Here is a 13237-nt window from a genome sequence, read left to right as displayed (position 1 = left end):
GGGTGGCATCGGTGCTGGCTACTCAGTTGGTCTGGTAGTGACCCGCTCCGTCTATACCGCTCGCTGCGAGTATCAGGGATGGGCAGAGTTTGAGACGTAGAGGCGTAAGAGTAGGTAGAGCAGAGTGCGCAGAAGTTAGGAGACAAGAAAAGATATAGGGGTTAGAGGACATGAGGGTTGGAGGAAAGGGTAGGGGAGGACAATATGGTCATCCCGGGACACTCTCGTCTGGGGTGCAGCACCTCCTCGCGCCTCTCCATGGTGTCCCCCTTGGGGTGCCCCTGTTCTCTCATCGCCCCGGGTTGTCCAGGCATTGCCCTCTCCTTCGGTGAGGGTGGCGGTGTATGTCGTTTGTGTTCTTTCAGTTCGGCGTCTCTGAGACAAACATGAGCCACGGGGTCCAGGTCTGCATATAGCGTTGGGTGGTGTTCCGGAGGGAGGCCGTGAGTTGTTCCATTCCATGGATCTTCTCCACTTTGTCCATCCATTGTATGAGGGTGGGCACTTGTGGGGATCGCCATCTCAATGGGATAAGGAGTTTGGCCGAATTTAGTAGATGTCTGGTCAATGATTTTTTTTATAGCGTGAGAGAGGTAGGGGAGTGTGATGAAGGAGCATCTGTAACGGTTGAAAGGGAAGCTCCACGTCCAGGATGTCCTTAATCTTCGTGTGGATTTGTCTCCAGTATGGGGCTATCTTCCTGCACAACCACCAGATATGTAAGTCAGTGCCTGTCTCAGTGCCACATCTCCAGCAGGTCTCGGAGAGTTCAGGCATCATTCTGTGTAGCCTCTCCGGTGTTCTATACCAGCCAGTCAATAGTTTATAATTAAGTTCTTGGTGTTTGGAACTCATGGCGCTTTGGTGGGACAGGTTGTGGATTTTCGTCCATTGGGGTGCCATAAGTGTGACACCTGTGGCCTCCTCCCAGCGTGTCATTTGTTTCATGGGTTCCGCCGGTGTTGCGTTTAGGATCATTTTGTAGAGGGTAGAGACACCACGATTCACGTGGGAGCGTAGCTTGCATAGGTTTTCGAATTCCGTGGCCGGTCTGTGGAACAGGTGGCGTCCCGAGTGTGTCTGATAGTAGGTTTTAACTTGGAAATATCGGAACCTATCGAGGCCCGACGGTATTGCTTCCTGAATCAGGTCCGAGAGTTGCTTCAGTGCGTCCCCTGTACACCACTGTTGCATGTATGTCCATTCAGCCTCCCCGAACGCCTCAATATCCCTGGGTGAGAGGCCCCCCGCGAGGTCCGGATTGTGCGTGATCGGGGTGAGCGGCCCCGGAGTCGTGGACAACTGAAGTTTCATCCTGATAGACGCCAAGCCATGCCGCTGCCGGGAGAGCGCCCTCCATCTGTGCCCGTTCCAGGTGGATCCACGCTTTGACGGTTTTGGGCACGTGCCAATCCACCACTCTATGTAGGTGGTTCGCCTTGTGGTAGTCTCCTATGGAGGGGAGACCAGTTCCTCCCTGATCCTTTGGTTGATGGAGGTGTACTCTCTCCAGCCTGGGGGCTTTAGAGTGCCATATAAACTGGGTGATGGCTGTATCCATGGCTCGGAAGAAGGAGGCAGTTGGGTTGATAGGAATGGTTTGGAATAAATATAGAAGGCGCGGTAGGAGGTTCATCTTTATCGCATTTATTCTCCCAAACCAGAATACACAGAGGCTCTCCCAGCGTGTCAGGTCTGTTTTCAATGTGTGGAGCATCGGTGCAAAGTTGTGGGCGTATAATTGGGTTAAATCTGCAGAGAGCCAGATCCACAGGTATTTGATTTTGTGGTGGCACCATGCGAAGGCGAATTGGGTTTTCAAGTGTTCGGTCAGGTCCCTATTAATGGTGATGGGGAGCGCCTCCGATTTATCCGTGTTTAGCTTCATGTTGGACACCCTGCCATATTCTTCAAAAGCCTTTAGTATGTTCGGTAGGGAAACTATGGGGTCATCCACGAAGAACAGCATATCATCGGCATAGACCGCCACCTTATGCGTCTGTCCATGGACAGTGAGCCCCCCAATTCCCCCGTCCCGTCTGACCACCCCCAGAAATGGCTCTAGGGAGAGGGCAAACAGAAGGGGGGAGAGCGGGCAGCCCTGCCATGTTCCATTTCGAATGTGGACCGGCTCAGAGAGAGCACCATTGATCCGTATCCATGCGGTCGGGTTCACGTATAGGGAGGAAAGCCATGTCATCATGTGTGGTCCAAAGCCCATGGCCCTCAGTGTAGCCTTCAGGTAGCGCCAGTCAACCCTGTCAAAAGCTTTCTCCGCATCTGTGGAGAGGAGCAGGATCTTTTGCAAGGACTGCCGTGCTGCATGGATGACATTTAGGGCGCGTATGGTGTTGTCCCTGGCTTCTCTCCCCGGGATAAAACCAACTTGGTCAGGGTGGACCAGTGCCGGTAATACCCGTCCAATACGCGTAGCGATGACCTTCGTGAAAAGTTTTAAATCAGCGTTCAGGAGGGATATCGGTCTATAACTCGCACAGTTGGTCGGGTCCTTTCCTTCTTTAGGTATAACTGTGATCGTGGCTGTTAGTATGTCCCTCGGCAGGGCTCCACCTTCCAGTAGAGAGTTAAGGCCTGCGAGTAATTTAGGAACCAGGACATCTCCAAATTCCTTAAGATATCGCACCGGGAAACCATCTGGGCCTGGAGCCTTGTTTAGTTTGGTGCCCTTCAACGCTGATTGTAGTTCCTCTAAAGTTATGGGGGCTTCTAGTTCCTCCGCCAGTTCTTGGCTTACAGTATTTGTGACTTGTTGTTGAAGGTATGTCGCAATCCTGGCTTCCTTTCGGCACTCGGTGTCCGCGGTGTGTTCCATAGGTAAGTTATAGAGCTCTTGGGGGCGGGGCCGGTCCGCCATGCTGGTCGGTCGCAAGTCTGATGAGCTCCTGCCTGTTCTCACCTAACGAGCTAAAACTAAGCGGAAAGCCTGCCTAAATTCACTGGAAAATCTGCCAGCTGACTCACGACGATCCACTGCCTAATCTGCAGACCTCAGATCCGAATGATGTGCACCCCAGCGGGGAGATCGTATGCCGGGGGCCTGTGGCCTACTGAAGCGGGGGGCGAGGCGGACGGCCACCGTCCCGCTCGACCGCTGAGTGTCTGGTGCGGCTCCCGGACGGATTGTCTCACTGGCCCTGTCACCCCCCCTATGGACCGGTGGGGGTTATCCCGGTCCCCGATGGCCTCGCACGAACACCTTCATGGCCTCCGGCAGCTCAACAATGCTCCTCCACTTCAAGCGACGTCCCTAACAAGATGGCGGTGGGGCCTACGTCGCCCCCTACATCCGCAACACACGGTGGAGACATTAATACTGCGGTGGAGTGTATACTCACCCGAATCGAAAACGGCTTCCAACGCTTATGGGCATCACTAGAACAGCGCATGACCTTGAAACCGGTCCAAGCAGAGAGGGAGAAGACAGGAGCTGGGCTGGGGACGGAGCGACTGCTCCCGGGCGCTCCTACTTACCTACCCAGGCTGAGGGCCCAAAGGAGAGTCCTTAAAGCATCGCCCACCTCACAGGAAGACCACCCGCCGCTGGCGGCGGATGACCAACTGGGTCTCTCACTGCACCCGATACGGGAAAGCCTCGGACTCTCGTAGCCACCGAGCCTGTGGTTAAATGATGCAGCCCTCTCCAAAGGCCTGGGGTCGGAAGAAGGCTCCGATCCGCATGCAGCGCTCTGCCACCTCCCGTGACCTGAAGGATCCCGCAGCCACTCTGCCGAGATTAAGCATTGGCTGACATGGACTGGACTCCCAGCCGTGGAATTACACAGAGCTGAAATCACTGTTGTGTATATCTTACCTGCGGCAGTTTACAGCATGCCTTCAACTCCCACAATTCTGTTTTGTGTCACACTTAATTTTGGTGCAGGAGTTTGTTTGAAATAATTGAAGTTACACACTGCTTTCCTCTTTTTGTTTAGTTCTGGGTAGACATGAAACGTTAACTGCTTGTAAACTGGAATGCTATTGCCACTAACCTTATAAGCAACTTGCATCTAAATTGTGTAAAACTAAAGGCTAGTGATTACATTGATTCCAACCCACTACACTATACTACTGATAAGTATGCAGGTCTATAATGATCACAAATAATTTTTAAAGTATTTAGTATTTTCCATCTTATAGAGTTGCATTGTTTAATTACTCCGTTAATGTCTTGAATAGCGGTCAGACCTGACCAGATGGCAACCACCTCTCCTATTACTGTGATCTTGGTCAATCATAAGCATTGTCTAATTTGCTGTGACAGTGTGCAGCCTTATATGCCATGGGGTGTCTAGTCTACAGCTGTTGGCCATTCGGTGCTCTCACTTGTTTTGTTTGCTCTTACTCTAACAATATAGTTGTCTAAGCTAGTTAAAATGATAAGAAATGTACGAATAACCATTCTCTCACTGCATAGGCAAACAAGCGAGATTTAACACTAATAACTCAATTGTTAGAATGCTCTTGTATGTACGTTCTCTGCACGAGCCATGTTTTTCCCCTTTTGTCCCTCTCCTACCTATTTCTGCATGGCATGTGCATTATGCTAACATATTGAAAACTAAACGTCAACCTAAACTATCGTAATACTATAATAACTATAAAAATGTGCCTGTATAACGTATGCCATGACTTGTACTACCTATGTTTAACTATTTTACTGGATGTCGCTGTTGTGGCGCATACCGGCTATCTGTTTATTCTGTGCACACCCAAAATAAAAAATGTAATAAAAAAAAAAGTTATAGAGCTCTTCGTAGAATCCGTGAAATGCATCAGTTATTTTATCCGGGAGCTGCGAGATCGTTTGATCTCTAGCCTTGATTTTCGTGATTTGGCACATCCGGCGTCTCTTTTGAAGCGTACGGGCGAGGAGGCGGCCACACTTGTTTGAATACTCGTAAAAAAAGCGTTGGGATTTACGGATGGTGTACTGCAGCTTCCTGTGTAGGATATCCCGTAGGGACCTCCTGGCATCTAGGAGGGCTTTATAGTTGTCATCCGTTTGGGTGGTCTTGTGGTCGTTTTCCAATTTTGCGATCTGCACGGTCAGTTCCCGGATACGCTGTTTCTGTATCCTCTTTCTGTGCGTGCATATTTTGATAAGCAGTCCCCTAATATCGCACTTGTGTGTTTCCCAGACCGAAAGCGCTGGGATGTCCGGGGATTCATTTTCTTCGAAAAGGTTGGTTAGCGCCGCGCGGAGATCCGCGACTGTGGGTGTGTCGTTGAGGATGGATTCGTTCATTCGCCATTGGCTAACTGTCGGGCAGTATAGAGGAGATCGGATATGTACCGATACAGGCGAGTGGTCAGACCAACCCAGAGGATGTATGTCTGCCGAAAGGAGCATGGGTAGAAACTCTTGGGATAAAAACACATAGTCCAGTCTGCTGTATTGTTTGTGTACTGTGGAGTAGTATGTAAAATCTTTGACATACTTTGGTGGAGCGCTCTCCAAGCATCTACGAGGCCGGCGTCTCGCAGCCCGTCTTTGATGTTCCGCAGTCCATGGGGCAGAAACGAACTTGCTCCTCTAGATGTGTCAGATCTCAGTTCCAGGGCGACATTCAGGTCTCCAGCTGCTATCAGAAAGCCCTCTCGAAACCTCTCCAGCTTGCTCAGCAACCGCCTGAGAAATTTGTGTTGTTGCGAATTCAGGGCATAGATGCTAGCGAAGGTGTAAGTACAGTCGGCTATAGTGCCTTTGACGAAGAGGAAGCGTCCCATGGTGTCCGCCAGTGTCCCCGTACAAACGAACAGGACCGTGCGAGCCAGCAAGATCGCCACCCCAGCTCTTTTTGCTGTCGGGTGATTCGCAAAGTAGCCCAGCGGGTATCATGCCCTTGTCCCCCCGGAAATGGGTCTCTTGTAGGAACGCTATGGACACCCTCTCGTTCCATAGGGAGCGCAGGAGATGTGATCTCCGCTCCGGTACATTGAGGCCCCGGGCGTTATTCGACCAGACGTGGAGAGGCGCGGGGGTAAACCCAGTTTCCATGGTCCCGAAGTGGGGTGGAGGGGTATGGGAGAAGGGAGAGGAAGCAGGAAAGAGTAAAGAGTCCTATCCAGAACCCTACTGGGGTCACAGTGACTCAACCCAACTCGATCCAACCCCCTACCAATATGGGCGCGGTGTCTGTCACGGGGCACTAGCCCCAACGAGCTCCAGCACAGTGCCTAGTTTGAGTGTTCAGAGAGCAATGTGTGGCGCGTGTCTGGTACTGGTAGTATCGAGCTCAGACGAGCCCACAGCAGTCAAAACCTTCTAAGGGTGTTGAGCGGGTGTATGTGAGTTATTACCACTTGTCGTCTACCCCCCTGGCCGAGGGTGAGAACTCATATCGGGAGGCATAATGGTAGTCGGGCTCAGTCTGTCATCACGATAAACTTATGTGGCCACGTGTGGTCAGTTAGGGGGGCAGTTTACCTCTCTTGGGGTCTCATGCGTCTAGGGGATTACACCTGTCAATTCAGGGGATCAGGGAGGGGCTATGGTCTCCGCAATAATTGGTCCCTCCTGTTGCCATAATGTGGATATGGTCGGGACAGCACGCATGGGTGCGGATCCCCCGTAGGGTATAGAGTATGAGTCCTTCTGGGGCGTATGTGGCCTCCCTACCCAGGGTAGTTCCGTCTCCCGCTCTGGCTCGTGACCGTGTCCCCTGTCCCCCTCACATCTAATAGTCTGGAATGTATTTCAACCAAGCCCACTTAACACACTAGGGATAGCATCAACAGCTGTCTGTGGACACATACGGTCCCGGGGCCCTAGGTCCGCGTTCCTAACCCCCATTTCCCCCCCCCATTCAGTACCACTACCACGGAGCTTTTGTCCGTCTAGGTCATCATCACTGGCACATAATGCAAACAATTAAGCGATATGTTAGCGAGGTTACAGGATGATAGTATTGCAAGGTAATAAAGTTAACTTAAAGATTAAACATGAGCTTGGCAACTGTCTCCCAGACAACCAGGAGCACACGGTTTGCAGGGTTCGTTGGAGGGTTTCTCAAGTGGTCTAGTAGTTCCCAATAGATCCGCATTCTGAGCCGTAGTGTCCCCTAGGCCATGCCTGGTCCCCTTTCCCCACCTAAAGAACTGGCATAGACATCCACGTCCCAATGCAAGGTCCTGACCAGTACATCGGTATAAGTCCCCTTCTGCGGAGCGTCCTGCAGCGACCCAAAGTTACCAGGCGGCCTTTGACCACATGCGCGAGTGGAATGTTTGTAGCTGGGCCAAACTGCCAGTGGGAGCCATGTCGGATTCTCGGGCCAGTCAGCTAGGCAGGGCTCACCCCACCCCAAGCGTCGTAGGTGCTCTCCCCCTGTCCCCCCCTATCTGCCCGGTGATATGCGTCTGTCCCCAGTAAGATCATAGCACTCACCCGACCTCAACTGACCCGATCAACTGCGCTCTATTCTTCTAGGCCGTCCGGCCCTCCCCTCCTACGCGGCGTGGCCGATCCACCGGGAGCCGCTTCAGCACTCCGTAGCGGTAGTAGAGGATCTCTCCTTGAGGCTGTGGCTACGTCTAGGATCCAGTTGCGTATCCTCGTTGGTGCCAGGCTCGGGGTCCTCTGGAATCTCGGGATGTCTTCCGGCCAGCGGGCCGTGATCCAGGCGTTCCCGTGTTTCGCCTGGAGGCTAAAGGGGAAGCCCCAGCGATAGGGAATCCCCTTGTCTCTCAGGGCACTGGTGACCGGTCTCAGAGCTCGCCTCGCATCTAGGGTCAGACTAGATAGGTCTTGATATAGAATATAAATAGAAAGGTGCGCTGTACCTTTAAAAATTTAAAGTGCAAATGAGTGCATCAAAATAGTGCAAATAGGGAGTGTCTGTCCAATGTAATCACACTCAATATAACAACTGTGCAAAATTGCAAGTGAAAAGTGAAAAAATAAATAAAATAAAAAATAATAATAATAATAACTTACAATAAATAGTATTCGGTTATTCCAAATAGGAGATCCGTGGTCCGTGGTCCGGTGTTACGGCGCGGGGAGCCTGCTGCCGCCGTTCCCGATGGTAGGAGCTTCTTATTTCTCACCATCGCCTCCTGGTTCCGTGCTTAGATAGCGTTTTATTCGGCCAGGGGTGCAGAGCTCTCGCACCATGCTCGTCCAGGCCACGCCCCTTGAAGAGTTGTATGTTGATAGGCCACCTACGTTGTGGAGTAGGACCATTTGCTTTGAGTATACCCTTAAGTATGGTTTTGATGGGGTAGGATGTGAAGAATCCTTGGTTGTTGGGATGAGCTGAGAACATGTGGTGTTGGATGCCCACGAGGTATAATTTAATAGTGTTGTGTGACATTTTTAGTTTGATGTGGCGAAAAGTTGTATTATCGACCACTTGGTCAGGTGGTGATCTGTCATGAACCTCTGATATAACCAGTAAGCTCTGTCATAAGCAGTGTGCGTATTCTTTAACAGGGCAAATTTTGTCAATTTCCTGCTGTGACTTAGCAATTCTTCTAGTCCATGATTAATTCTTGTAGCTGGGGAGTGGTCGTGGCTATTGGTCAGGCTGTTGGTAGGGATCTCCTGAATGCCTAAAATTGAAGACGAGATAGCTGGTCAGCAGCTGTATTATAAATGCCTGGTACGTGGTAACATACCAGATAAAATTGGTGACAGGCTGCCAACCACGTCAGTCGTCTGATAAATTTCATAATGATCAGGGATGAAGACTGGCATTGCTTTCGCATGTGCCCTGAAACAATGTGAGCATACATGCAGCAGTCGGCAAGCACTATAGGCACAAGCCGCAACATTGAAATTGTTACATATTTGAGTCTTTCCTAAGTACACAATTGGGTGACCCAGTTTATCCCTGCCTTGTTTCTCAACCCTTGATGTGCTTGGGATGGCAGTGGTTGGGGTAGATTCCATTGAGACTGGGCAGAGGTTTGCCACATGCACGGTAGCAGCGCATATGGCACAAGCTGGGAACCTTAGCCCGGCAAAGTGTCTAAGGAACAGCTCTGTATCCATTTGGCTCCAGTCCATTCTGGCGTTGTACTGGGCCAGAGCTGTTGCCGCCTTTGTTGCAAATGAACGGTGGTAGTTGTAGAACGACGAGCCACCGTATTTGTTGCCCAGGTCCACCAGCTTGTGCATATACAGATCTAATTCCTCTATTCTCTCCGGGTATACTGAGCACAGCACGTCCCTGTAAACCGAAGGCGATTACAAAATCTGGGATGGATAATTTTTTACTCAGCCTTGGATCTCTGGCCTTAAGGACCACTGAGACGTCGCCATATGTGTATGAGCGGTTCTCTATGACATCTTGAGAGGCAATGAGAAGCGAGACTAGATTAATGTCTTTGCCCTCCATATGGGCTGGGTTAATGATTTAAGACCCTAAGATGGTGGACGTATTACTATTACCGGGTTGGGAATGGGAAGGGCCCGGAATATCGGTTGCGAGCGGCTCTGGAGAGACTGGAAGCTACAGGCTTCCAGTCTCTCAAGCCTATTGTTAATCTGTCCCGTGGATGATACTAAAGAGGCGATCATGGTATGCAGGTTGGCGTTGCTTGTGCCACTTGTGCCTTCCCTGCGTCTGAATTGTTAGTATTAGCTTGCATTAGCCTAAATAGTACTGTTTTGTGGGCAGTAGCTGGAAAGGGTATGCTGCGCCTGCGTAATTCGGCAGTGATTCGTGGGATGGTCCATGATCTAATTAAAGATGGGCTACCGGTGTCCCTTTTTTGTGTAGGGGTGGCGGTCCTGGTTGGAGTACTTGTAATTGAAATGTCATCTCCATCTTCTGGTACTTGGGACAGATAGAGATAGAGATATATAGGAATCGTGAGCTTTAGCCCGAGGGTGTATACAGTCATTTTAGCTAGTGCCGAAGAGGCGAAACATTTGTTAGACTGATGACAGGTGAGTCCCTACTAGTTGCCAAGTTGCTTGATCGGCTCTACCTATGGTTGGCGCAAGGGGGTAACCTGCTGGATGTGGGCTTACGAGGAATGATTCCTTAATCTGGGGAGGGGATGTGACGAGTGATGCCCTTGCTATGCAACATGCGAGGCATCTAGCTATGATTTGGCCCGTGGAGCATTATTATCTCTTTCGTGGAGGATGGGTTTTGGCCTCGCAGGACCTCTACCTCTAAGGCATAAAGTGCCTGGGAGAAATACCTAGGGCCATACCCACTTGTCTCTATGGATTGATTGCTTATACTAAACCCTTGCCTAAGGAAAAGGGAGCAACGTAGCTGTATGTATGCTTGGTTTCTTCTGCAGTAGTCCGAGATCCTGCTAAGGAGGGAGGCCTAAACCAGATGATGGATGACAGAATAGAAGGAATTGGGACATATGAGTTTGTAATGACTTTCAACTGCTGAAAATCACCCACAATCGTAGTGTTTGAATTCACTAGGAACAACCTACCTTTAGATGACGTATGAAATTGTTCTGGTATGTCACGTATGTACTGTAGGCTCTGACGAGCCAAGTCTCTCTAAGCTTGGAGTCTTTAGTCTGTAACACATGTCAGAATAAGTTATAGTAGTATCGTAAATGTCTGCTTGGTACCGTTTGTACCCAGCGTACATTTATATTCCTGTGCACTTGGTTGCAGTATTATGTCTGACTAACAAACGTATGATTGTTACATATAAGGCACATACCAATGGTAGGAAACACAATACTCTTGACTTTGTCTAGGTCTCTGAACCCATCTAGAGATCAAAAAATTACAAATACCTAGTTAACATATACCGCTTAATGTCCCCCCATGTAAGACTTGAGAACTAGTACCTGATACCTAATGCATGTACCAGTTATGAAGCAACACAATACTTCTTGAGTTGTGACTAGGTCTACAACACGAAAGCAGACCTGTAGATTAAATGACAAAATACTGGCATGAGTATACAACCGACTTCTGACCTGAAAAATTAATTCTTCATACTGTCTGAATATGCCAACAGCATGTTGAGAATTATGTGATATTAGGATATAGCAATGTAATGTCATGCATAGGATACAGTATTTATATTGTCAGAGGTTATGTGCATCAAAGGCCACCAGGTGGCCCTGTGCTGCACTTAACCTGGTAACCCGTTGTGAGATAGGTGGGGTTGTTAACAAATAAATATTAATACTGCCTATGAATTAGAATAATCAGACATAGAAACAGAGGTTAACCTGGGATGTGCTTATCTCAGCACCAATATGACATGTGGACATGGCAGGGATAATATGTGGGGAAAAAAAAACCAAACTTGGATAACCCCCTGCCAGTGTAAGTCTCACTCACTCTATGAGGCCTGCAATGGCTGAGATTGGTGAGCTTTGTGTGCCTATGTGGTTCGCCCCTCTGCCGTTGATAATGAGGCAGGCAGAGTTTGGGCTGTGAGTGATGTTAGCCGGCAGACAGACCGACGTCGGCTATGGAGGGAGCCTGCCCGATAGAACTCCGTCCCCGTGAGTGATTACTTGTCGGCTGATGCCTGCCGCCTGGGGAAACGTCGGTACAGTCGTGGTGAATCTCCACTTCGTGCCCATGTGTATTGGGAGTGGGAGCCCGCAGAAGACCGTTGTGAAACTTTTACTGACACAGACGGTGTACGGCTTGATTCCCGGTATGAATACAGACAGTGTACAATTGTACCCGTCTGTGGACTCACTGTTTTAGCGGGCAAATGCCGTATCGTGGTCGGTGCAATCAGTCTGATCTTAGGAGCTGTCGGACCGCTTGTAGTGAGGATGCTTACACGCTGGAGCCTGGAAGTAACTCCAGAAGTACGTCTAGAACCAATTAGGTAAGGTAGGAAAGAGGGCGAGTCCCTTTTAAAGGCACATAGCCCATCCCATAACTTCAGGCCCAGCCTTCCAATATGTGTGTGATTGTGTTTGAATTAAAAAAAAAAACAACAACTCATTAACATGCTAGTTTTATTTTTTTTCAGTTTCTCATCTGAGATTGTTTTCCATGTAAGAGTTATGATTTGGTCAGATGTTACAAGTGAGACATTTAGAATACCAGTGACATCATTGTTTCTCTAATATATGGCAATAAGAGAGAGACTAGATATTCAATCCTCTTGACCTAGATGTGCTGTGTGCTGACACAGAAAATATACACATTTGTAGAATTCATAGCACAGTAATATAAATAAATATAATGCTTTTCTTTAAATTCGTTTTTTTTTTCTTTTTTTTAACTAAAGCTTAGGTAGTATTTTATTCTGTGTGCACACTCTAATGTAATGTGCTGTGCACAGTTCTGATTTCCAAACATGCATTAGATGGTTTAATATCGTGTGATATCAATTAACACAATTGTTAATCATGTTTGTGAAGAGCTTTAAAATATTAAATGAAGACATTTTTAATTGCTGTTTCCTCTTCAAAGTTTTTTCACATCTTTCTTTTGTTTTCTGTTACTTTCCCAACAGGTATTGTTTTTCACTTCTGATTCCTATTTTTGTATTTTGTCTGGTTGTTTCCTAATCCCTATGTACTCTTAACCAGGAGACCAAGGGTGTCCTAAAGTAATTTTCTAGAAACTGATTGCTCAATTTTCCTTAATAAACATTAAGTGGCTAAAATCTGAGAATAAGCAAATAACTTTTCCTTCTTTAACAGACTGTACAGATGAAAGTAGATATGGAGGTGAAATGGCTAACCATAATTTTTAAAACCAGAGACATCATCAAATTCTGCATTCTGTTTAGCAAGACTCTAGAGTGCAGTACACATTGTATGAATTCATGTGACATTGTGAAATCAATCAAAGGGACATCAAGATATACACCCATGCATGCGTGTACCCAAAGAAGAAGGATATACAGTCAATGCAACGTTTATGTATACACACAAGGTACTTCATGGTCACCTATTAGTACAGAATCTCTGATGTTCGTTATTTTATTTTTTTTTTCACATCTCAACATATGTATTTTAGTGAAGCAAATTTTAGGGTCTGTGTTGTTTTCAAAGCAAAATGTAAGAGATGATTAATCTGTCCACACAGCAAAATATTGGCCTTCCGATCCCATTTGACCATGTTTTTTTTTTTTTTTTTATGCCATCTTGCATTTCCTTTTCCCTGTCCTGTCATTCTTATTTTCATTGTGTTTCCTCACCTTTTCCTATCTAATATCTATAAAATATCTGATATCTAAATTGGCAGTTACTAATGTATTTTCTGCAACATCTCTTGTTTTGTTTTTCATCATCCTACTTATATATG

Source organism: Pelobates fuscus, chromosome 4 (assembly GCF_036172605.1).
Source record: "Pelobates fuscus isolate aPelFus1 chromosome 4, aPelFus1.pri, whole genome shotgun sequence".
Taxonomy (NCBI): Eukaryota; Metazoa; Chordata; class Amphibia; order Anura; family Pelobatidae; genus Pelobates; species Pelobates fuscus.
Note: the sequence above shows the minus strand (reverse complement) of the source record.